At 41.8% G+C, this 26,431-nt stretch overlaps 1 protein-coding gene across 1 annotated transcript in view; it reads left to right on the top strand.

Annotated features, from left to right (window-relative positions):
* The first annotated feature begins 2,115 nt into the window (after positions 1–2,115).
* daam2 (dishevelled associated activator of morphogenesis 2) overlaps positions 2,116–26,431 on the top strand; it is a 290,269-nt gene continuing 265,953 nt past the window's right edge. The window contains exon 1 of the mRNA XM_034160095.1: positions 2,116–2,241. The gene's annotated coding sequence lies outside the window, so the exon portion shown is untranslated. The remainder of the gene's footprint in view (positions 2,242–26,431) is intronic.

Genomic DNA, 26,431 nt, shown 5'->3' with positions numbered 1-26,431 from the left:
GCCTTGGCGGAGGATTGCGCTCTCTGAGTGCTTCTAGTTTTATATATATTTTCTGGCAGGATGGACACCTTAACATCAGTTTTAATTTGATAAATGTTGGTGCTGCGTTCAGAAAGCATCCAATATTTCCATCACTTGTGTCTGTTTTTATCTCGTCCATCCAATTTATTTTGGAGAAGCAGTCATGTTTTTGCCTGTATGGGCTTCTGCTTGTTTTCTGGGCCAAATTATAAAGACATCATATTTTGACAGAAAAAAATGATTAATACTTGCATGATTTTGCAGTTCTGGATGTGTTCTTTCATCCTAGAACTTCTCATCAGTGGTCAGGGATTATGGAGACATGAAATTTCACCATTCATCCTGCCTTTCATATCCATGACAGCCAAAACATCACAGCAGGCCTGGTTTTATTCTCATACACGTGAAACTGGTATTGATGTCCACGCTTGAACCCGGGTCAAAGTCGATGCAGAGAATTTGCAATTAATGAAGGATTATGGGCTGTGAGGAGATCAAAACAGAGCAGGTCACACCGATTCTTCATATTTCAGCAGATTAAATATTTAACCACCAGCTGGGCCAACATGAACTTAATTTGGCAAACCTTAGCAGTACATGTGGCTACACTGAGTAGCCACTTTAATAGGTACACCCGTGCATCGACTTAAAGTGTCAAACTAATTGTGCTGCATGAAATATTCAGACCTGGACAAGACGTTTTGTTGCTGATCAGGCAAATGTTAGAATGAAGACTAGATGAGGCTTTAGAGCCTTTGGTGATGGAATGATTGCTGATAAAGGTGTCACTGGCATATCTTAAACATTGATGCACTTCCATGATTATTTTGTGCAACAGTGTCTTGGGTTTACAGTGAAATGGGCAATAAAAAAAGAATAGATAAACAAGTATGTAAAAAAACACAACTAGAACTCATTGAGTGCATGAAAAACATGACCCACAATTGATGGAGAGAAATTTTATGTATCGTTGGTTTGGAGGTTGATGATTGTACAAAGAAGTGGAGCTCATTGAGGGACAAATTAATCCAGAAAAAGCTGCTGTTCCTGCAGAAAATTGCATAAAGATGCAATGGAGAACTTTAAAAGGTTCACACGCATGTCAAGGTCATTGCATGGCCACCGAGTTACAGAGCTGGAGAAGAATAAATCAGGCTTTAGGATTTTAAGGTACCTGACTCTGACTTTGAGAAAAGAGTGTCTCGTCCAATTGTAATATTTTTAATACACTACTGTCCAGTGCTTATTTAAGGCAGGCATTTATTTTTTTCAGACAACGTTTTGACCCGGTCATGAAATGAGGCAGGCCCCTGTTCCGGGTCAAGCTTTTAATTAAGGAAACACATAAGACTAATTGGTGCTGGCGATTCCCAGTAGATCATTCGGTGCCTCCTGGCTGTAACTAATCCATTACATACATATAACAGATTTTGTTCATTTTATACATAGCGGATTTCGATTATAATGGACAAAATTCAATGGCCCACCTGAATCCATTATATGCGAGTTTTATTGTATATGTGTCCCTGCGACAGACTGGCGTCTTGTCCAGGGTGTACCCCGCCTCACGTCCTATGACTGATGTGATAGGCTCCAACCTCCCCTGACTCTTAATTAGAGTAAGCAGATATAGGAAATGGATGGATGAATTGCAAGACAGCTGTATTTTGTAGTGCAATAATTTCAGACATAAAGATGTCTTTTGTTTTGTTTTTTGGTCTAAACTCAAATTCAAGAGGACCCACCTTGCAGACCCTCCCCCACACCATTTGACAACCCTGGCTCCAGCCCTGCGGGGTGCGAGGCGTGTCAGGAGGAGGGCGCTGAGGATGCTGAGGATGCTGAGGATGGAGCTGCCAGGCAGGTAAAGCAAAAGATGGTTAAAGAGGACATCGGATGTCTGTGACAGAGAAATGTCTCGAGGACAGGGTGAGATGGAGACAGATGATCTGCAGCGGAGGAACCGAGCCCCGCCCCGCGCCCCGCCCCCTGCAGACAACGCGCTGTGTCTTTAAGGGAGGGGGCGTGGCGCTGCTGTTTTTACTGCCTGTCAGTCACTCGGTGTTTCCATTCCTCTCAATGAGCCGCCGCTCGCTCTGCCCGCAGTGTCGCGGCTCTTTACGCGCTTGGCACGCTGTTTTTTCTCATATTTACCTGCCGACACCCACAAAGGATTATTCTAATCGATCCTCAATCGATTCACTGCCATGAAAATGAAAGGTAAGTTTCCATTTTCTCCTGGAATCGTTGAGTGTGGTTCTGTTCACGGTTTCACTGGAATCAAACCGACCAATTAAAAAAAAAAAAAATTCTAAATTTTCCAAATGCGACCTGTTTTATATTCATCTGGACTGTTTTATGCATTTTAAAATCACGTCTGAATGTGGTTTGAGGCGGAATTGTGCTCTTTTTGTGCTCAACATTTTCATTCTGCCACACAATTTGAAGCGTGCGCGCGCCGTGGATACGATAATATAAATGACAATGAAAATGATTATGTTAATCATCACATGTGGAGGCTACTCTTATCTTATTTTTGGTATTTTATTTTTCTCCGTGCACGTCCTGGTACATGACGTGGTCGCACGGCATTAATGATGTATATTTATTTATTTATTAATATCACATTTTTTTTGTCACGAAGCGCCCGTTTCAGTCGTGTCATGTTTGCTCGTGATGTTTGAACTCGATATTTAATGTCAGTGATGTTCACTAAGCTAAAAAACCTTCTTAAAATGATTCCTCTGGCTATCTGTAGAGGGCGCTGTTTCACCCGAGCCCCTCTGTCATGTTGATGCTTCACAGTTACACAAAATGTTCGTGCAAAACTAAGACACACAAACTATTTCTTACAATTAATTATTTTGCCGGTGGACTGATAGAGTCCCCAAATAAACTCTTATGTTTCTTGGTGTATTCAGACCTCTACTTTCTTTCTTTATTATATATATATATATATATATATATATATATATATAGAAATGTGGCAGTAATTGGATTGGGTGAAAAAATACACTTCTATGTCAATATGCTTGGATTTACTCCACTTAATAAAATATTAAGACAAAATACTTGACTACATTACTAGTCATAATTGATAGTTTGTTGTAGTAAGCATCAATTTCTGTTTTGTGTTGTTTGATTACAATAATTTTCATTGTTTGTTTTTATATTTTATGATGTTACTTTTTTAATATGAATGAGTAATGATTGTGATCACCCCAGTTTGCCCTTCAAAAGATGATTTTCACAATTTTGCATCTTAATTTCACAGCACATCCAGTGGGGTCAAAGGTCAAAATCATAGAACTGTACTTTTGTAAAAGAAAAAAAAAGAAAAAAAGTCTTTTGCTAAAAAGCATGAGTTGTCAAAGGTCAGCTTTTCAGAGTTTGCCCAGGGTGTTATGGGTTGGTGTTTGTTTTAGGGTTGAACCCACTCACCAGGATTTTTTTTTTCTTTTTTTTTTTTTTGACAGGGTAACAGTGAGGCTACTGTAAGTCTGGCTGGCAGTTTGGGGCCTGAGGTTTTAGGCTGTTTGCAGGGCTAATTTGGCAACCTGGAGGGTATAATTAATGGCAGTTTTTTTTAACCTGCTGCACAAACACCAGTTAGCAGGATCTTGACATAATGTGCTCCCAGTGTGGGAAACATGGAAGAGGCAATATCCCTCAAACCTGAGCAACTTGTGGGCCCTGTCTTGATTATCTAAACTGCATCTCCAACTCTCCTTTGCTGTTTGCGTGACATGCAGAGGGTGCAAATGGATGATGAGGTTGTATTAAGTCACTAGGTTTAGATGGCCGGCTCGGTAGGTGACTGAAGTTCTGTCCAGGAGATGGATCTATGTGCAGAGCAATAAAAGGCTACAACTTCCTGAAGTGATGCAGTTGAGTGCGTCTTTCCTGCAGCACTGCCTCCTCCTTAGTCTCAGTCCACCTGATCTCCACAGCCCGAGAAGAGCAGGCAGACGTAAAATAGGATCCTGTGTGTCGCACTTCAGGATGCTCGGGGTTGAGTGATGTGGATTTTTGAGGGCCAGTATTGATTATTACTAATGTAGGAGTCTGTAGCTGATTTTTTTTATTTATTTTTTTTATTTTTAAAACCTGCAGTTAAAAAAAGTGTCAAAATGTAAAATAAGCCAAATTCTTAACACAAAACTCTTGAAGTGCTTTACAACATATGTTGCATTCACAGAACATTTCAACATTATCTTCACAAAAAAGTGCAGGGAGCTAAAATCAGCATTAATAAAAACAAATAGAGCCAACACAGCTCCTTTCAGTGCCCTGCTGCTGTCGCTTTTGCCTGTCTGTCGGACAGGACCTTTCAGCATCGATAGGCCAAACCCATGATGTCTGACACGTCAGGTGGTGCTGTGAGCAGAGCTGTGCTGAAGACCAGAAAGCAGTGATTCATATTTGACTATGGTGTTATGGGTAATGGGCCATTTTTTTCCATAGGATGGGGAAGTGATGGTGGTGGACTTTGGATGCCAATGTTAAATGGATGGCATTTATATATGTACGGCACTCACTACACACCAGGGGCAACCGGGGATTAAGGACCTTGCCCAAGAGCCCTTAGGGATTTTCCTGCTTGATGGGGGTTTGGACCGAGGGTCCACTGGTCTCAGATCCACCAGTTTCCCACTAGACCATCACCTTCCAGGTGACTAGAAGATCCTGTGTTCATATCCCTGTCAGAACAGTAAATCTCTAAGAGTACCTTTTACTAAGGAGTGGCTTCCATCTGGCCACTCTACCATACAGGCCTGATTGATGGATTGCTGCAGAGATGATTGTCCTTCTGGAAGGTTCTCTTCTTTCCACAAAGGAATGCTGGAGCTCTGACAGAGTGACCATCGGGTTCTTGGTCACCTCCCTGACTAAGGCCCTTTTCCCCTGATCACTTGGTTTAGACGTGCGACCAACTCTAGGAAGAGTCCTGGTGGATCCGAATTTTACAGATGATGGAGGCCACTGTGCTCATTGGGACCTTCAAAGCAGCAGAAATGTTTCTGTACCCTTCCCCAGATTTGTGGCTCAAGACAATCCTGTCTCAGAGGTTCCTATGACTTCATGCTTTGTTTGTGCGCTGACTGTCAACTGTGGGACCTTATATGTAGACAGGTGTGTGTCTTTCCAAATCATGTCCAACCAACTGAGTTTACCCCAGGTGGACTCCAATTAAGCTGTAGAAACATCTCAAGGATGATCAGTGGAAACAGGAGGCACCTGAGCTCAATTTTGAGCTTCATGACATATGGGGTATTGGGTTAGGGTTAGTTTGAGGGAGGTTAGGGTTAGAGGTTTAATTTTGAGGGGAAAAAAGAATTTAATCCATTTTGGAATAAGTCTGTAACACAACAAAATGTGGAAAAAGTGAAGCTCTGTGAACACTGTCTGGATGAACTGTTGTGGATAATCAGTATAACTGATTAATGCCATCAGCTGACTGTTGGTGCCAGCTGTGGTGACAGTTGTGTGTGTTAATGTGCACGCTGCTCACCTCCTATAGGATGGGAGCACACGTTTAGTGGAACTGAAGATCATCTGGCTGCGGTGCAGCGCTGGTGCTCGATGCCAGTGGAGGCTTTCTGAGCTCAGCACCATGCTTGGCACAAGCCCATTCTATCCTCTTCACGCACAGTACTTTGCTTGAGGAGTATTTGGCATCTGCTTCATGTCTCCTACAGGATCAGCACTGTGCTCATGTCACGTAAGCCGCGCTGATCCTGAACTGTTTGGATGCAATTCAGAGAAGTAGGAAGTGATTGGTGCTAAGGCTGCGATGGGTTGTGTTTTTGTTTTTTTTAAATGTCATTTTAGTTATGATGACTTGTGGCCTGCAGGATTTTTCCATGCGTTGTCAGGCTGTTGCACGTGAGTGATGATGGGCTGTGGCTGTGTGGGGTATCTCCAAGCAGACCTGCTGCCACTGAGCTTTTAAATGCACTCATGGACCGATTCAGTTTCATGCATGTAAAACTGAAATATTTATCTGTGTGCTCTCAGGTTGGACTGGTGCAGCCGCCCCGGTGGTGTGTGTGTGTGTGTGTGTGTGTGTGTGTCTTTTGATCATAGCTCCTAATCCTTATCCAGCTACCTGTGTGTTTTCAGAAGGCAGGGAGGGAAGAAAAACGGGTTTAAGGTCCAGGAAAAACAAGGCGAGTGGTCTGAGGTGGTCTGCTGCAGACTGCTGACGGAGCAGCGCCTTCTGCTCGGCAGAAGTCTGCTCCGAGTGCCTCAGTGTGTTTCCAGGTGTCGGTGTGACCACACAGGACTGCGGCATGCGCCTTGCATACGGTCACATGCCTCGGTGACGGGTGGTCAGGGGAAAGACAGGGCTATTGTTCCCGGGCAGCTGGCGAGGCAGCGCTCGAAATGCTCGGCCTGTGCCAGATGTTTTATTTGGCCGCTGCTGCTGCCAGTCAGGGCTGTAAGGAGAGAAGCTGGTGTGGCGACTGGCAGGACAGGAAGCGAGACGGGCCGGAGGCATGCGCTCGGTGCACGGAGGGCACGCAGTGGCCACATCTACTGCAGCTTTACTGTAAACACGGTTAATTTATTGACTGACTGCTTGCTGGATGCAGCTGAAAGTAGATTTAGATGTAAACTGCGTAAATGTGACTGTAAATAATCACTTTCTTAATCTTTGCTTGTGGTTCTACTGCCGAGCAACAACTTTTGCCACTTCATCGCCGGCTGTGAATTTAAACTAAAGAGAGTGGCTATACGCCCAACCGTTGGGTCAATAAAGTAAATTCGCGAGCATCTACGCCCAACTACAACGGACCTATGAGCGCGCTTGTAAGCTCACTTCCGGTTTCAACGCGGGAGGGGAAAAAATGCGGATATTTTTTCACCGGCTGCGGGAGGGTTCGCACCCCGCGGAGGGGCTGTGATCTAAAGTGGTTCTGTTTGGCTCATCACACCCAGGGAACAGTGTCAAACTAACACCATCTTACAGCCAACAAGCAACATTTTGTTCAAAAACTGTTTCGTCGTTGTTAACAGGCTTCCGTTCAAAATGCTTATGAAGTTTGTCTGTTTTCATCCATTGCGCTGTTTTCACAGTAATTAAAGATGGCGCCATTAAATGTGTCAAACATACATTTTTTTTTTTCTTTTACTGTGAGACTTTACTGTATTCACACACTGCACATTCCACAAGAAATTCTGCCTAAACAGGGGGGTGGGCCAGTGCACAAACACGGCTAAGTATTATTAGTTTGTCGGCCCGCCCACTTCAATAAAATATCTGATTTCATCAGAAATTAAAAAAAGATTCTCAGTTTACTCACCCGGTTGTATCTGTTTTTGTTCTCCACAAATCCTTTTCTGAATTCCTTTTCTGACATCAGCTGACGTGAGATGCAGTCATTTTTCAGTGATAACCACACATACAATATAATAACTAACGTCACTGAAATGTTTTTGCACAGCATCATATTAAAGCAGGAAACCTCGGCTCTGATGGCAGCTTAAAAAGTTCCTACCTGTTTAAAACCAGGCGACTCTCTTAACTTAAATAATCTGTTTCTTGCGGTCTGTTTTTCTCCTCATTAAAGATAAAACATTCATTTTCCACTTGAGATGGAATTTCACCATCAGCCTCTCATCGGAAACAGTGGCACATCCAGATTTCTGCCACTGACTGCTGACATGTGAACCTTCACAAAGCTAGCAGTTGTCCCAGAACACTTCCTGTTTATTGCTCCAGAGCCTTTCAAAAATAAGAGCACATTTCAATTTAATATTTCCAGTGCAGACTGATGACGCTGTCACAGGTCAGATGGGGAAGAGATGAGAAAAACATCGTGAAAACGAATTATTTTTTGCAGTGTGTCATGACAAAATTAATTTATTTTAGGGTGGGCATTTTAATAAAAATAATTTAATTTCCAATGAGTGTTTAACCAAGTTTCTTCAAAAAAGGCAGTGGGCTGATGCGAATACAATATTTTGTTTAGTGCTTTGATTCCTGAGAAAGTCTGACTATAAATAGTTATTGGAATTATTATTAATAATGCATGTGTGGATTAATTATTTTTATTTTATGCATATAAGGCGAGAGCTGAGTAGGGGGGGCAAAGCTCTCGATTTACCAATCGATCTACGTTCCAATCCTCACCTATGGTCATGAGATTTGGCTCATGACCGAAAGAACGAGATCGCGAGTACAAGCGGCCGAGATGAGTTTCCTCCGCAGGGTGGCTGGGCGCTCCCTTAGAGATGGGGTGAGGAGCTCGGTCACTCGGGAGGAGCTCGGAGTCGAGCCGCTGCTCCTCCACGTCGAAAGGAGTCAGTTGAGGTGGCTCGGGCATCTTTTCCGGATGCCCCCTGGACGCCTCGCTGGAGAGGTGTTCCGGGCACGTCCCATTGGGAGGAGGCCCTGGGGAAGACCCAGGACACGCTGGAGGGACTACATCTCTCTGCTGGCTTGGGAACGCCTTGGGGTTCCCCCAGAGGAGCTGGAGGAGGTGTGTGTGGATCGGGAGGTCTGGGCGGCTTTGCTTGAGCTGCTGCCCCCGCGACCCGACTCCGGATAAAGCGGAATAAAATGGATGGATGGATGGATGGATGGCATATAAGGCGGTTTGAAGTATAAGTTGCAGGACCTCCTAAACTAGAGCAAAAAAAAAAAAAGAATAAAAAATCTAACTACAAGCTCGATGGGGCACCTGGAGAGTAGAGATTGATCCTTGACTAACAGAAAACCCTTCTGCTATGTCTCATCCATATTGGATTTAAACGGTTGTGTTAAATTCAATTTCAATTTATTTAATTTACAGAGCACCAAATCACAACAAAGCTGCCTCAAGGCACTTCACACGAGTAAGGTCTAACCTTACCAACCCCTACAGCACACAGGCAACAGTGGTAAGGAAAAACTCCCTCTGATGATATTGAGGAAGAAACCTGAAGCAGACCAGATTCAGTGGGGTGACCCACTGCTTAGGCCAGTTAAACACTTACGGCCTTGAGTTAGACCTTTCGAGGTCATCCAAGTCCAGTGGTCATGTGACCAATAGAAAGGTGATATTTGGTGTTTCCTTGTTGCTGTACTGTAGGCTTGTCTTTCACAGATTCATTGACTTTGACTTATGACCTTGACTTTTATCACTCTGTCCTCAGCTGACCCTCAGTCATTGCACCACGTTCATTCTAAATGGCTCAAAACTCAGATATTTTCTTCACATAGACACAGGCACAAGAACAATACCCCCACATGTGGTGTTGGGTGCAGGTGCCAAACACTACAGTCAGCAACCCACATTTGTAAAACATAGTTACATAAATGAAGGTCAAAGAGCATGGAGCTGCAGTACACATAGACTGCTGCAGCAGTTCTTGGAGCAGATCCTTCCAACTCAGAACCAAGCAAGTGCACAGTTTTTACACAGGCACAGGTGTTCTTGATCCCTCTTTACTCCAGGTCACTTGGTAAAGTCAGAGTTTTTTTTTTTTTTTTTCCTCCACCCTGGAAGTTTGTTTCTCTGTTTGCACATAAAACATTTATTGGCAGATTTAAAAATTGATTTTACTCCTTTTTTCACTGCTGCATCTCAGTTTTCTGTGTGGAAATGCTTATTTGTTTCTGCATATCTGCTTTCATCATGAAATGACTTGATTCAGTACACTGGGGGACAAACCCTCCCAAAGATATTCATTCGTGCAATGGTACAAATATTTCACTGCATGAAATATTCATACCATTGCACGAATGAAAAAACATTCATTGTTTGTTTTATATAACAGTTAATATTTTATATTTTATGGGTGGTGGCCAAGTGGTTAATGTGCTTGGTTTCAGTGCAGAAGGTTCCGGGTTCAAATCCCACCCCTTCCACATTTCTCCATGTAACATGGAGTTGTGTCAGGAAGGGCATCCTGCGTAAAACCTGTGCCAATTCAACATGCAGATCCACCTTGGATTTGCTGTGGTGACCCCGAGTACAAACAGGGAGCAGCCGAAGGGACTTACTTACTATAAACAAGAGAAAAGGGATTTGTGCGACTTGTGGGTGTGCGTCACTGGTCCTTTAACATGAATAGGTTCCCACATGGAGCTGTATATGAGAACTAGAGAGCGCACTCCCAATGCTGCACACCAAAAGAAAACGTCCCTTCATGGACAGCGACATGACGTCTCCTAACCGGGCAAAATATTGATGAAGTTCCCAGATGTTAATGCATTTTCAATGGAGATTTGTGACTGAACACACTCAGAAAAATGCTTGCAAAATATGTGTTAAAATGCCATTTTGACCTGGATATTGAGCCAGTAAAATTAAATGACATTAAATTGTCAGGAAAGTATTAAACACTCACACATTCCCAAATATTAGTGTTGAAAATATTAGTGTTACACGGATCTGCGCTGTTCAAGCTGCTGAGCTGAGCCGTCCTGCAGCTGCTGTTCAGCGCAACTCCTAAAACCATTACAACACATTTATATATATATATATATATTATATTTTTACACAATTATCCTTTATTGACCGAGTTTCATTCATGAAGTCAGTGGTGTGTGTGTGTGCACATCTCTATGTGTGGGTGTGACTGTGAGCGGCACAGCGCGGGTCATTATAATTTCATTATTTTAAGGTGCAAATTAAAAAAAAATCCCCAGTCTTGTCGAACAATTTTAATCACTAACGACAAGTATTTTAACTAGACATTGGTCTAGCAGTGGAAAATATCAACTAGACATAAGTGAATGAGTTAATGGCAGGAAACACGGCAGGAAACATACAGCTGTTTATCATCCAAATATCACGGACAAAGTGACAACAATAACCAAAACCACTTACTTATGGAAGGAAATATTGTCTCCCTTGTTCCTCCGTTTGTGACTTTGCCAACATGCGCACCTTTCCGGCATATTCCACCTGTTTCTTGACGAGACTAAGTGAACTTCTATGCACGGCAAATCACTAACTTGCCCAGAATTAAAATGGCGAACCCGCCTCCTTATCGGCACACGGCTCAGCGCTACTGCGCTCTCTAGTTCTTATATACAGCTCTATGGGTTCCCAACACTCCAACACAAATCTTAAATAGCCATCCAATCCAGTCCAGAGTTGTTCTTGGTCAACTTGCAAAAACAGTCAGATAGTTCAAAAACAATCCTGATGATGTCGTCCGTAGCTGATACTGTGCATTGAGTTCTTCATGCACTTTTTCTGCGTTTCTCGGTCCAGTGAAAATTCATGACAGAAATTTTTCGAGTAGCTAGATATGTCCTAGCGAATATTGCAGATGCATCGAGGTGGCTTACGGCATCCTGGATTTGTGTTTTTTTTTTTTTTTTAGAAGACTGAGTGGCTTCAATAAGCTAAGTGCCGTTGTCGCTTGTGTGTGTGTGCGGTGGTCGCAGCATGCAATGGTACAAATCATATGGAACCTAATTTGCATGCTAAATGGAACCAAGTTTGCACACTAAATTGGACACTGGCAAATGGGAGGAGTGATCCATGTCACATGACATACAAACCACCAATCAAATGACAAGGATCTATTCAGGTGTAATATAAAAACAAGTAATCGTTTATCAAGATCATCAGTTGACTATTTCAGCATTTTCTCGCTCTCTTTTGCTGTTTTTATTTTTTAAGTATTTAGGGATAATTTCTAATCCACAGTATGCAACAGTCGACAACTGTACCGGGTAAATCCGTTCACACGTCTGACACCACCAACACTCGTGCACGGCATAGGGTGTGTAGCTGTTTATTCTGCCGCCATGGCAACATAAGAGTAGGCCACTTTTTTTTTCTTTGTTTAACCTGTTTACGTATATTACAATATGAAAAAAGTATTTTGCCAAGTACCTGTTTGGAATGAATGAATCATTATAGCGTTCATTGGAGTAGTTTTGTAGGGGAACGTGTCTGCACAATTGGGATCCCCCGCTTACATTGGAAGGAAAATCATAATTGCACGGCCACAAGTTATTAATTCATGGCCACACAATAATACCTTTGAGGCAGTACTTATTCACTGCATGCCCACAAAAAAAGGTGTTTCCTGACATTACTGAGCGGCTGCTGTAATGAATAAACTGTGAGGCGGTTTTCCATTTTGTAGATGTAATGAGTGAAGATAATCATACTTTCACGTGCATATTTCTAGGCTTGTGATTCCCACAAGTGTCACTGGGGAGCTGTGTGTGTGTGTGTGTGTGTGTGTGTGTGTGTGTGTGTGTGGGGGGGGGGGGGGGGTTAAACAGCTGAAAACTTTATTCTGCAAGTGGCTGGCAAATGATGCATTTTTCTATGTATCTTATTTTCTGTGCCCAAAATACCCCCTGTTTTTTTGCAAATTTTCATGGCAGTTGTGGTCTCTGTCCAATAGGGGTGTGATGAGATGTCTGCAACATTATCTCATGTGACGATAAAATGTGACTGTCTCTTGTAGAGCTGAAAAGCTGTCTTGATCTGCCCTGGCTGTTCTGATTGCTTTATTTTGAAAATCTTGTGTGTGTGTGTGTGTGTGTGTGTGTGTGTGTGTGTGTGTGTGTGTGTGTGTGTGTGTGTGTGTGTGTGTGTGTGTGTGTGTGTGTGTGTTGTCACTCACTGCAACTCTTAGGCGAACAGAGCAGAGCACAGTGTCCACTTTCATTATGCACAAGATCTGTCTATGCGCAGATCCATCCATCCATCTGGTGATGGTCTGGTCAGTAAAGTGGTGGGTTTGAGACCAGAGGATCCTTGGTTCAAATCCCTGTCAGACTAGAAAAAACTAAGGGCCTCTGGGGAGAGGTCCTTATTCCCAAAGTTGTGCCCTTGTATGGTGGTATTCTGGCAAGGGTGTGCATGACTGGGTGAATGTGAGGCAACATTGTAAAGCACTTTGAGGTTTTGCTTCAGTTGGACAAGTGCTCCAGAAATGCAGTCTAGTGCACATCAAAGTGCTCATTGATTTGTGATCACAAAGTATCATCTGAGCATCAGTGAGAGCTTGGAGGAAAAAAACATAATAATAATAATATAATAATAAAAAAAAAAGTGTGTGTGGGGGGGGTGCACATGGTATGACATGTGACCAGAAGAGAGATCTTGTGCATCATCCTCTAAAGCTGAGGAATTTAACAAATTGAAGTCATTGTCAGGATAATCTTCAAGGTGAGACTTTAATGATATATTATGATAAATATCAATTGATCAATAAGGTAAAAGATTTTGAGCCAATATTTTTTGCCTACCGCTATGTGTAACAGCCCTCTGAGCTCGCTGCCCAACACACACTGTACGAGCTCAGGATGTTATTGTAAGATGCCCATCATTAATGTCCAACTGATGCTTTTTACAGTTCATCAGTGAACGTTCCAAGTCGATGTCATTGTCCCAGCCTCGCCTCGCAAAACTTTGACTTTTAAGGATCCCAGCTGCTGGCTTTTGTTCTTGTTGCCTTCACCCAGCAGCGAGTGGCCACAGTGCACGCACACGGCCTCGTGCCAGCCCCCTCTCGTCTGTATGCGGTGAATAGGCACGCAGCGCGCTGCCGTTGCTGTATTGTGCAGAGTATCTGGCGCAGAGAAAAGAAATCTGGGAGTAATTAGCTATGAGGGTGTAATCCTACAGCCGTCGTAGTGTAGCGTCTGTTCAAGCCCCCGGTCTAAGTCACCAGTGGTGTTGAAGAGCCACCCCACCCCACCCGCGCATGCAGTGACGCATTTCAATGGAGGACGGTTTTAAAATTCTTCACTTAGGAATATAAACTGACAAGCATGATTGTCGCCGACTGTCAGAACCTTCAATGACTTCAAAACTGTACGTAGGCAAAGAGACATCGACAATTTAGGTGGTAGTGTCAGAGATGTTCATGACGGTGTAGCGTATGACTTCAACTTATTTTAATCATCAATTAATTTGTCTCATTATGTAACTTTTACCCAGAAATGGTCAGAAAACATTTTCATTCTTGTCTTCCCACAGCTGAAGTTTTGTCTTCATCAGCCACCCAAAATGCTCGTGGGAGAAATTGAACTGCTAATCGATTTAAATGATTAATCAGTTATCCAAACGTGTTGATTTAAGTTTATCATTTGACGAACATTATCAGATCTGGAGCCATATGAAAATGTTTCAGTTTATTTATTTTATTTGTTTGTTTAACAGTGTTCAAAACTTGACTTCATGACATCAAAATATATCAATATCCTATAGAAAGTTCTTTCAGTATATTTTATTTTTTGATGCTTTTGATGTAGATATCCTATACCTATAGACATTCTTATTTTATTTTGGAATGTTTTTGATTGACAATTTCTTATTAACCTGATGGGATATAAAAATGGAACTAAAATCATATGAACTTGAACCATAAAAATGATTATTGTATGTTTGCATGTAAGTCAGCCCTTATTTGAGCACAAGTGCCAAAATAAAATAAAAACATTGTTCAAAAGGGTGATTTATTTTTTTTATGGTGGTTTGATTTGTTGCACTGGGATCCACAGACTTGCCGGCATGTCCAGGTCATTTTACCATACCTTCAATAATTCCCCTTTTAAGGTACTTGCAGAAAGTATGATGACCATGTGTTGCATATCAAAATGTTAATTTTTTTTTTTTTTTTTTTGGATGTGTGACATATATTTCTGTTTAATACTGTGTAAAAGATATAATTTGACTCTAAGGCTGATTATATGAAATGTGCTGTTGTAAATTGTTCAATGAGAATACACCTTTATTCATATGGATGAACTGATTGGTAAACCCATTTCAAACATCCAAAGTCTTGGGGTGACAAAAGTAGTGTAAGGTATGAAAAAGATTATTTATGAAAGGTAATCCCACACTATCTGGTTTCTATACTGTGCCAGTTATTGCAAAACTAAGCAGCACAAAATACCCGCATATTTACTCACTCTCCATCCTTTGGTGCGAGCCTTTTGTGAAGAGACCCATCCAATATGGTGGCGACGTTGGATTATGTTGCAGCAAGTCATGAGGCATCTACATACAGTGAGGAAAATAAGTATTTGAACACCCTGCGATTTTGCAAGTTCTCCCACTTAGAAATCATGGAGGGGTCTGAAATTTTCATCTTAGGTGCATGTCCACTGTGAGAGACATAATCTAAAAAAAATAAATAAATCCGGAAATCACAATGTATGGATTTTTTTTTAATAATTTATTTGTATGTTACTGCTGCAAATAAGTATTTGAACACCTGTGAAAATCAATGTTAATATTTTGTACAATAGCCTTTGTTTGCAATTACAGAGGTCAAACGTTTCCTGTAGTTCTTGACCAGATTTTCACACACTGCAGCAGGGTTTTTGGTCCACTCCTCCATACAGATCTTTCAGGTTTGGAGTTTCAGCTCCCTCCAAAGATTTTCTATTGAGTTCAGGTTTGGAGACTGGCCAGGCCACTCCAGGACCTTGAAATGCTTCTTACGGAGCCCCTCCTTAGTTGCCCTGGCTGTGTGTTTGGGGTCATTGTCATGCTGGAAGACCCAGCCATGACCCATCTTCAATGCTCTTACTAAGGGAAGGAGGTTGTTTGCCAAAATCTCGCAATACATGACCCCATCCATCCTCCCTTCAGTACGTACTGTCCCCTTTGCAGAAGAGCAGCTCCAGAGTATGATGTTTCCATCCCCATGCTTCACGGTTGGGATGGTTTTCTTGGGGTTGTTCTCATCCTCTAAACATGGTAAGTGGAGTTGATTCCAAAAAGCTCTATTCTGGTCTCATCTGACCACATGACCTTCTCCCATGCCTCCTCTGGATCATCCAGATGGTCACTGGTGAACTTCAAACAGGCCTGGACATGTGCTGGCTTGAGCAGGGGGACCTTGCTGCCCTGCAGGATTTTAAACCATGACAGCATCATGTGTTACTAATGTAATCTTTGTGACTGTGGTCCCAGCTCTCTTCAGGTCATTGACCAGGTCCTCCTGTGTAGTTCTGAGCTTTCTCAGAATCATCCTTACCCCACAAAGTGAGATCTTCCATGGAATCCCAGACCGAGGGAGACTGACAGTCATCTTGTGTTTCTTCCACTTTCTAATAAATAATCATAACAGTTGTTGTCTTCTACCAAGTTGCTTGCCTCTTGTCCTGTAGTCCATCCCAGCCTTGTGCAGGTCTACAGTTTTGTCCCTGGTGTCCTTAGACAGCTCTTTGGTCTTGGCTATGGTGGACAGGTTGGAGTGTGATTGTTTGAGTGTGTGAACAGGTGTCTTTTATAAAGGTAACAAGTTCAAACAGATGCAGTTAATACAGGTAAAGAGTGCAGAATAAGAGGGCTTCTTAAAGAAAAATTAACAGATCTGTCAGCCAGAATTCTTGCTGGTTGGTAGGTGTTCAAATACTTATTTGCAGCAGTAACATACAAATAAATTATTTAAAAATCATACATTGTGATTTCTGGATTTTTTTAGATTATGTCTCTCACAGTGGACATGCACCTAAGATGAAAATTTCAGACCCCTCCATGATTTCTAAGTGGGAGAACTTGAAAAATCACAGGGTGTTCAAATACTTATTTTCCTCACTGTATATAATGTCTATGATATGGTAACTGTAAGATGGGGGTTGTCTTTGGTCTTCATTTGTCCCACCCGGGTCACATGCTCATGTTCCACCTCTTTGCCCATTTATGGGTTGGCCAGGAGTCAGGTGGGGTCAGGCACTGCTAAGATAGTGCCATTTGGGGCCTCCTTGTATGAGCTTCAAAACCGCACTTCAGACAATCTATAGGTGACATCATGAAGGGTTTGATGTGTGTGTGTGTGTGTGTGTAGTCTGCTGTTGGTGCTGCTCTCCACAGAGTCATTACACTTCTGTTATAAATGAGGGCACATTCCTCTTGTTAGCACAATTGTTTTAATCTCTTTAAATCTGTGCTGCACTGATTAAAATGGTTTTTCTTCTAAGTGAAAGGGTGATCCCAAAAACAGCTAAAAACAGAGCCCAGGTTGAAAACGCAGGAATTCACTTCAGGCATTGCCTCGGTGTTGGCTGTTAAGTTGCTTGGTGTTCACGGGGGATCAGTGTGCAGGATTTGAGGACGGTGGTACTCTGTCGTATCTGTCAGAGAAGCGGTAACGCTGTTCTCTGCTGTTAAACACCTGAGGTGTGGTCGATCTGCAGCGCGGCTGGAATCCTCCGTCGCACTGAACCAGACACCTACTGTGATAAGATCTTAACGTACACGTGCTGGCACCTTTCCCCCAGTAATCACAAAGTGCTTTCTTTTTCTGGACTTTTGACAGTTTGAAACAATTTTTTATTAAACCAAATTTATGGGAAATACTGTGCATCTTCCTTGACAGAAAACCTCTTTGCCGTGTGAGATCGGTTCCAAGATACTCAGAGAACTTCCTGTTTCTTGGCCGACACCTTTCATCTGTCTGTTTTAGCGCTCGCTCACACCCTCTTGTATCAAATGAAAGGGAGAAAAATGGGTTATGCATCCATGTGCTTAATTAAAATAGTCTACACATAAAATACTTAATTATGGATTTGACTCCGCAGGTTTTGTTGGCGCACGTCTGCACACCGTCACTGTTGCCAAGACTTTTTGGGTTTGAGTGCTGCGGTACTGTTGTTGGAAACGGCAGCGTGCTGCTTTGACTACCTGATTAGAATTGCATGTTTCCACCAGTCATACAAATTAAGGGCAATTTAAGTTTTGGTTTCACTGTGCATTGTTCCCATTCCACACAGGGAGCTTGTGGCTACGGTAAAGACTGTTTTTGCATTAAGTGTGTGTGATGGCTGGCTCGCTGATGGCCAAAACGTACGGGGAGCAGGTGCTTGTGCAAAAGGTATGTAGACATTATTTTGCCATCAGAGGAATAATTTAGCACAAGGGGGCAGTGAAAGGTGAATGTACGCCTATAGGTCATGAATCCTCCCCCTTTCTCGTCCTTTACCTCCCGAGACGACCAGCTCAATGAAACGGTTGTTTCAGTCCCCGTCTCCATACAGTCACAGGCAATTAGCTCCCGTCAAAATAGGCTGCTGGACGAAAGGTTGAGCTTGGCCGTCCAAAGCCCTCACTCCCACCCCGTGTGCTGGGCTGATATTATCCTGAGCTACCAGGAAAAGTCCAGATAGGTTTTGTCAGCGGATGGAAAAGAGGGCGGTTGGCTCAGGACGTTTGCGCATTTGCTGCCTTGCCGAGCACAAAGCAGCTCTTTCACTTGGGATCTGGAGCACATATGGAATTGTTTATCAAACCTCCAGTGCATCAGCTGAGCTGTATTCCCGCTGCTGCCGCTTTCCTCTCGCGTTGTTGTCTAGGATTAGCTGAAAACGCATTGAAAGGCTCCACCTGGAGGCATTTTGATTTTAGTATCGCCTTTGCTTTTTGAAGCCTGCTAATTTATTTAACAGATTTTGCTGTAAATGTTTTAAGGTGTTCTGGATGGTCCATCTAGTAGATATGACTGACCTGACATCTTAAAACCCAAATCGCTGTCTAAATTCTTGAATGCAATCACACTGTATCGGTGCAGTGCCTGTTGAGCCTCTATTGATTCTAGATCAGATCATTCTACAACAGTTCAGCTCATCAATTTTTTTTTTTTCTTTCCCCAGGAGGCTACTTTTTCAGCTAACTTTGAAAACCACTAGCGGCCAATTAGCTTCCACTAAATATAGTTCTGCTAACTTTAAGTCAGATCTTTTTTTTTAATCTATATATAAATTTAATGGTTTGAACCTCTGTCAACCTGACAAATGGTACTTATTTGTTCCCGTTGAGCTCATACACCCAATAAGTGAAACTGCGCATTGTGCAGTCATGCGTTTATTAACATGATCTTCCGTGGGGTTTTTTTCTTATTTTTTTTGTTGTTGTTGTTTAATACTTTCTGTACTGTAAATAAACTGTTGACTGAATGTTATTGTTCAGTGTTTGTAGAGTTAATTATTAATGCACATCTTGATTATCACCTGATGTTGGCATGTTTTCTTTGTTGTTTTTTTTTGGGGGGGGGGACCCATATGTTTGCACGACAACATATTAAAATTGAAGCTCTTTAGGCCTGTTATTCTGGGTTTTATTGCCCCCCCCCTCCCCCAACATCCTCACCAAAAGTCAAAACTAAATTCAGATAATAAAAGTTGGCAGTTATCGATGGCTTCAGCTAAATGTTTCAGAGGGTTAGCGTTTATCAGCGTTAACTTTTCTTTTGGTGGATCAAAGCTGACTTGTAGGTTAGTTTGATCCACCACATCTTTACAGGCTGACCTGCAACCATTATTCAGTTAATTGATTATTAGTCTATTTATTATTGAATTTCGCAACAATTATTTTGGTGACTGATTAATTGTCTTGAGTCATAAATTTTCCAATTTCAGTTCTGCGACGGTGAATACATTCTGCTTTATTTTACTATTTTTTTCTGCTTTGTGGAAAGTATTTTCTGGGTTTTGGTCAAGACATTTGAAGGCATCATGTTGGGCTCTGAGAACATTGATTGACATTTTTCACCATTTTCTGACATTTCATGGAACAAAAGAAATCCATGAACCAGTTGACTATTTTCTTGATTGATCTCATATGAAAATAATTGCTTGTCGCAGTAGTTCTTTGCTTAGTTTCACTGTATCCTGCATCCATATAATAAAAGGGGTGTGGCCTCTGTGTGTTTGTGTGTCCAGAGCATCATTTGAAATCCAGAAAGAGCCGACTTTCGTCCGTTGGCATGCTAACTGTATTTTTTTTTTCTTGATTCAAGTCGTGAAAATAGCAAGCAACAATATCTTTTGAGAAATCAGCAAGTTTTTAAAACAACAAGCCTATTTGTGTTGCACTTCCACAATAAGAGCCTGTATTTCAAATTAAAAGCCTGTGAGGTTGCTGCATACCTGACAGAATTCATCAGTCTGTCTATCCTGTGACATCACAGACAACAGATTCAGATCTGGACATTTTCTGTCCGCATGTGACCCCAAACCCAGAATGAACATGTTCACACTCTGGACAAAAAAACAGCAGAACAGTGTCTCACACAGGCCAAAAAAAAAAAAAAAAGAAGAAAAATTATGTAAAAACTGTTACAGTGCAAATATAAAACTTCAATTATTCATAATTTCTTCAAATGCAATATTGTTCTGGTTAAGCAGCTTCAAAAAATCTTATTGACAACAATAATTAATTTTAGAAAATTGAACACAAATAAAAATGATTAAACCTTCAATAAAGACTTTCATAAAAGCCAAGAAATTTTTCTATGTCAATACTTAAAAGATGTAGCATAACTGTAAACAGATTTTCCCCAAAAGTCAGCTGTCGTCCGTATAGACTACAAACGAACACATCTAGAACCCACGGTTCCCCACGACTCAGTGTCCTAGTTTGCTTTATATTGCGGTTGGCACCTTGTGTATCAATTTCTAGCAAGTTTGGATGAATATGACCTGATATCAAAGTCATTATTCATTGAGTTTGCCTGCTTTTAATTGGCCGGATTAAAATGAAGCCCATTTTAACAGCACTTCAGTTCCTGTGTGACATCATTTCCACGGTTCGGCCTCTAAACTCCACAGCTGGGTGTAGATAACGGAGCAACTTGAATGTTTATTTTTTTTCCCCTTCTGCATTCCAGCTTCTTATTTATAATGGCTGTGATATCCAGCTCAGTGGGTTACTACTATAAAAGGAAGTTTGAAAGACTTTTCTCAACCTGCTCAAAAGGAGCCTTGCATGCCACACTTTCTCAAGCTGTATCCTTTATATTTCCTGAAAAAAATGACATCAATCAAACGGGAATAAATGTGAGTTTGCATGGAGTCAAATGCAGCAGGAATCTTGCAGAATTCAAATATGTCCGATGTGGGTTTTTTTTTTCATTTCATTTTCTCCACCAGGTAGTTTGGTTGAATTAAAGATTAAGACACTGGTGTTTATTTTTGTAAATGCTGCACAATGCATAATTCTGAAAAGACAGATTCTAGTTCTTTTTGACACAAATAAAGAACCTGTTTTTGTTTAGATTACTCTTTCTGAAATGTCATGTTGTTATATCATATCATCTCATAAGAATCTGAGGGGGGGGGAGAAAGGGAGCGAGAGAGACGTGTCTGGTAATGCTCAGATCTTTGTAGGTGAACGAAGGTCCAAGTCTTTAGGGTCCTGGTGCTGCCTGTCTTGCTGTATGGTTGTGAGACTTGGACACTGACCAGTGACCTAATGTGACAACTGGATGTCTTTGGTACCAAGTGTCTTTGAAGGATGTCTGGAATGACTTTGTATCAAACGAGTGGTTACTGACAGAGACTATGCTGAGGAGGATCACTTGCATTGTGAAGGAGCGTCGGCTACGACATTTTGGTCATGTAGCACGTTTCTCTCTGTGTGATCCAGCATGCAGGTGCCTGAGTGGTTGAAAGAGGCCAAGGGGACGTCCACATTTCACCTGGCTGCAACAGACAGATGGTTATTTTGTGGCTGTGGGAATGGACCAGTTGTCTGCCTGGGTTCCACCCGGTTCCGTGGTCTAGTGGATGCGGCAAAGTGCAGCACCAGCGCATGCCCCCAGAACTTATCTATCTATAATAATAATAATATCCAAGTAAAATATGAAAGGTGGCTGTGCTTGTTGTAACAGTGTTGGCTAAACATTATTGGCACTTTTGAATTTTAAGTACAGAGTTTAAAATTTATTCAGAAATAAATGTAAATTAAGCTGTTTTAAAAAATCATAATAGTTAATAAAATAACCATTCTTTATTTATCATCAGCAATAAAAGCTGTTGAATGATGAAATGAAAATGACAGACACTTTGTAATCCTGAGTCCAACCGATACAGATTTTTTTTTGTGGTGGTGTTGGGGGGGGGGGGGGGGGGGGGGGGTGATGATACCAATATTATAGAGTGTAATATTTCTGATTGATACAAATATATGTGCTGATGTACACACAAAAAAAGGCAATGATCCCTAACAGTCAAACCCACATGACAAAGGAATGTAAATGAGGCTTGATGTTTTACAGCTTAATCATTAACTTTCTTATTATTATTAACAACTATAAATGCAACCAACTGTCAGCCTCCATACGTCATGCTTCAGTCACTGTGTTTGATAGATGCCGTGTCACATTGCTCAGTATTTGGCCAAGTGGTTAATGTGCTTGGTTTGAGTTCAGAAGGCTCCGGGTTCAAATCCCACCCCTGCCACATTTCTCCATGTAATGTGGAGTTGCATCAGGAAGGGCATCTGGTGTAAAACCTGTGCCAATGTAGCGGCTGCACTCTGCGTTGTGTTGTTATGATTCCGCCCATTCGCTCCCCTCGGGATGCGAATTCACGATCTCCGGCATGGGAGTCGGACTCTCTAACCAGAAGGCTAAAACTCAGGGCTCTGGCCTTGTGACCATAGAATCCTTTTGAGCTGTTGGGAGTGAGATTTACTAACTACATCTGCACAGCGACACCTTCTGGCCTCCGTTACACCAGTTCAACATGCAGATCCACCTTGGATTTGCTGTGGCGACCCCGAGTGCAAACAAAGGAGCAGCCAAAAGGACTTACTTTTTAGACTTGTCGTCTTTTTTGGTGCCACCTAGCTGGCAACATAGTTACCACTGGTAACTTTGCCTCCATTTGTTGTTGCTAATGTGACCAAGGAATGATGGGAACCTCAACCATGCTTGACAGCATTGTAGACAATGTTTTGGAGTACTCGCTACTGCACAGATTGTCATTTTGAACACACAGGGTATTTTTCTGCATTGTTTATTGTGTAAAATGTGAGTTTTCTTATTATATATTTCCTAAAATGTTCAGAAAACAATCCCCCCCAATATATATCAGTATGTTGGTGCAAGGTTCAAGTGAGTGAAGCCACCAAGACACACAACCAGTGTTTAAATTTCTTAAGACGAATTTGCGGTGGTCAGTTGGAAGTTTTTCATTCAGGAATTGAAATGGAATGACCCAAATGTGTGAAAGATTACCTTTTGATCTGTGAATTCAGTGTAAGGTCTCTTCAAAGCAGAAGATGCCCAGCATTTGGTTCCCTGGATTGTAAAGACCTGACTGTCCTCTTATTTTGGTGGAAAGGCTCCTTTACGCTAACCTGTCCAACTCAACTTGAGTTTTTATTATGGGAAAACTTGTGGATTGTCTGTGAGAGAACCCCGCTCTCTGCACCAGCTTTTCCCTCGGGCTTCTCCAGGCTCAAAGTAACTTCTCATCTCAGTGGCCCCACATGTTCAAGAATTTGTCTCTCCTCACTTGAGAAGCAAACCACTTGCCCAAACCACCACAGTGTGAACTTTTCATATGGGGAAAGTATCTTTTCTGCACAGTGATAAAGAAATCAGGAAGAAAACACTTGTGATCTCTCATACCAATAAATTAGTCATGATGGATTTTGATGTGACGCAATGTTTTGATAATGAGCCAGAGGGAGGTTTGTTTTGGCTGCTGTACAGAACAAGAAACTGGCTCCATGATGATTTTCTCTGTTTTTACTAATGTACAGATTTTTTTTCTGATGTCACACTTTGGTGCCAACAAGGATTAATTTTTGAGTCACAGACTGTTTGTCTGTTAGGGAGGTCTAGGATGAATTTCTGCTTCTTCAGATATATTCTGATAGATTCTTTGAAGGTGCAATGGGACCTTTTTGTAGGTGACTATGACTTGATGATAAGAATGGTACCGCCAAATCAAGGGCTATTGTTCTCTGCTGGAACATGATGGCTTTCCCCCTTTGGTATGGGAATCAGTTGGGGCCTTTTCCCAAGTATCTTGGGGTTCTTCTTTATAAGTAAGGAGAAATTTGGACCTTGAACTTCATTGGTCCCTTGGGGCATAGTCGTTCTTCACCATGCTGATTTATAAGTTGAAGTTGTCACTGTACCACTCATTTTATGGCCCAAACTTTGACTTTTCCTTTGGAAGGTGATTCCAATCATTCCTTGGGACCAGATGAGCTCTGGTGTCTACATGGAGCTCAGAGTTTCTGTGAAGGCTCTCAGTTGTCCAGGTGGTTTCCATAGTAGAGAAGCTTGAATCTTCGACTGGACTGCGTTGATTGATGTGAGGACATTTCGCTTCAAACCACAGAAGCTTCCTCAGAAGTCATATGACCAGAGCAAGAATTTTAGCTGAGGAAGCTTCTGTGATTTGAAGTGAAACATCCTCGCGTCAATCAACCCAGTCCAGTCGAAGATTCAAGCTTCTCTACTATGGAGCTCAGAGTGGACCTACTGTTCCTATCATTAGATGTTTTCCAGGCATTGCTAACAGGGAGAAGATCCAGGATAGACCCAAAACATTCTCTGGGTTATATTTCTCATCTGTTTTGGAAAATATCAGGGCCCACCGGGAGGAGTTCAGGGATATGACTGAGGCTACCTTATTTTTCATGCCAAAACTTTAATCTCACCACTTATAACTACCGAAAAAAGAATGGCTACATAGTTTCGTGGGATTCGCTTGAAATACAAGTTTTCCTGGAATAGTTTGCTTGTTTCATCTAGTACTTGACACTTTTCAACAAATGTTTAATTGTGTACTTAAGATTAGACTCGCTGCCAAATTGCTATTCCCTCTACAACCTTTTTTATTTGAAAGTAACTGCAATTTGTTTTCCTGGTGTAATTGACATCAGTGTGATCTTTTTTGCCTTTTCATACATCTTCATCTTTGAAACATTCCTTTTTGTTTTTGTCACCATATGTGGTTAAGAGTGGAAATGGTTTGATTTTTAGGAGGCAAAAACAGTTTAAATATGTAACGCACAACACCCAAGTGTTGTAACTTGATTGCCAAAACACTATGGTCATGACTGACTGAGCAGAAATGAGGAAGTGTAGGACTGACTGGATTTTTGACTATCCTGGAACAAGACTAAGATCTAGGTTTTTAACATCTTCCTGGACTAGTGTATCTTGTCTCAGTGACACTAGACAGCAGTGACGTTCATGTCTCTGTGTCCTCGCCCTTTGAGCTTGAGAGATGCCTGGGAAGAGTTTATGAAGTCATAAGGTCACTAGACAAAGGTGCTTATTGATGCCAATAACTGGAAGATAACAAAAGTCCAGCACATCCTGGTGCTACCCATCTTTCTGTATGGTTGGGAGACTTGAACACTAACCGGTGACCTGAGGTGATAACTGGATGTCTTTGGCATCAGGTCTCTTTAGGGGATCCTTCGATACCACTGAATGCCTTTATGCCAAACGAGTGGTTACTTCAGGAGACAACGAGGACAAGCATCACTTCTGCCTAGATGGTTGCATGCTGGACCCAAAGAGGTTCTGTGTTGTTGTGGATTCAGTTAAGCGTGGTGTAAGTGCATGCTCCCAGACGGGACTTGACTGACTGCTAAAGGATTTTAGAAGTTCAACACCTTAATTTCTGTTAAAATACAGGGATGCAGTGAATCTTAAAGGGTTTGTATTGGCTAATGGCCCATAACCTCTTGATGTAATGTGCCATTTTTTCCTATATGATTGGCCCTTTTCAGACATTAAAAAATATGACTTATTTTATTTCATTAATCTATTGTTAGAGCTGCAACTTACACACAAAGTGAAAATGCAAAGAAAAAGTGACGATGCGGTGGGAAAGTGGACAAATGTTGCGGTTTGTTTATGATCCGGAGCGCAAACGTGTTGAGGCGGTTTTGCAGGTGAGAGAATGAAGATACTCTGGTTAGCTGTGTAGGCTAACACTTACCGACACGACGTCTCCCATCTGCCTCGCCTTTTCTTCATCACTGGGAACCAAAAAAAAAAAAAAACACTTTTTGTGACTACTTTGGTGATTGCAGCCGAAAACAAAACAGTACGGCATTTTCCTGTGTGAACTTATGCTGTGTATATATTGCGCGATGGAGTTGAGGTCCCCCTAAATGGTCAAATCCCGCGATATCACACAGGGTTCAAACGAGACTGTGCTGCCCAATTGAGAACCGGTTCTATCAGAATTGTATGCCTCAGATCTTATCAGTGCTGCTGTGTTTTCTGACAGTTCAGTGTCACAGACGTGTCATGACATCAGGAGAGGAAAACTGCTGCACTGACGCTGACTAACCTGCATAGATTACATCTTTGAACAAACAGTTGTGGAATTGATGAGGATTAAGCGTGACAGTGGGTGACAATGTTCGCATTCCTCATAAAATATCTATGTAATGCTTCTAATCCTGGAATTTGTGTCTTCTCATGGATTTCTTTCCATCCATGTGAGGACTTTGTAAATGGAAAAAGACTCTGAGTTCTGCAGGCTCCCGTCCAGCCATCTGACTGTGCTTGCACTTGAAGTTTGATACCTGAAAGTAAATCAGGGAATGATGACAAACTATCTTTTTTTTTTTTTTTTTTTTTTTTTTTTTTTGAAAGTGGGGGGGGGGTGGAGGGTGCTATATAAATAACACCATCTGAACCGGTCAGGTCTTTTCTCTAAAAGTTCTTTCCC

The sequence above is a fragment of the Thalassophryne amazonica genome, chromosome 19 (genome assembly GCF_902500255.1).
Source record: "Thalassophryne amazonica chromosome 19, fThaAma1.1, whole genome shotgun sequence".
Classification (NCBI taxonomy): Eukaryota; Metazoa; Chordata; class Actinopteri; order Batrachoidiformes; family Batrachoididae; genus Thalassophryne; species Thalassophryne amazonica.
The sequence above is the reverse complement of the archived record's forward strand: the minus strand, read 5'-3'. Positions and strand labels throughout refer to the sequence as shown.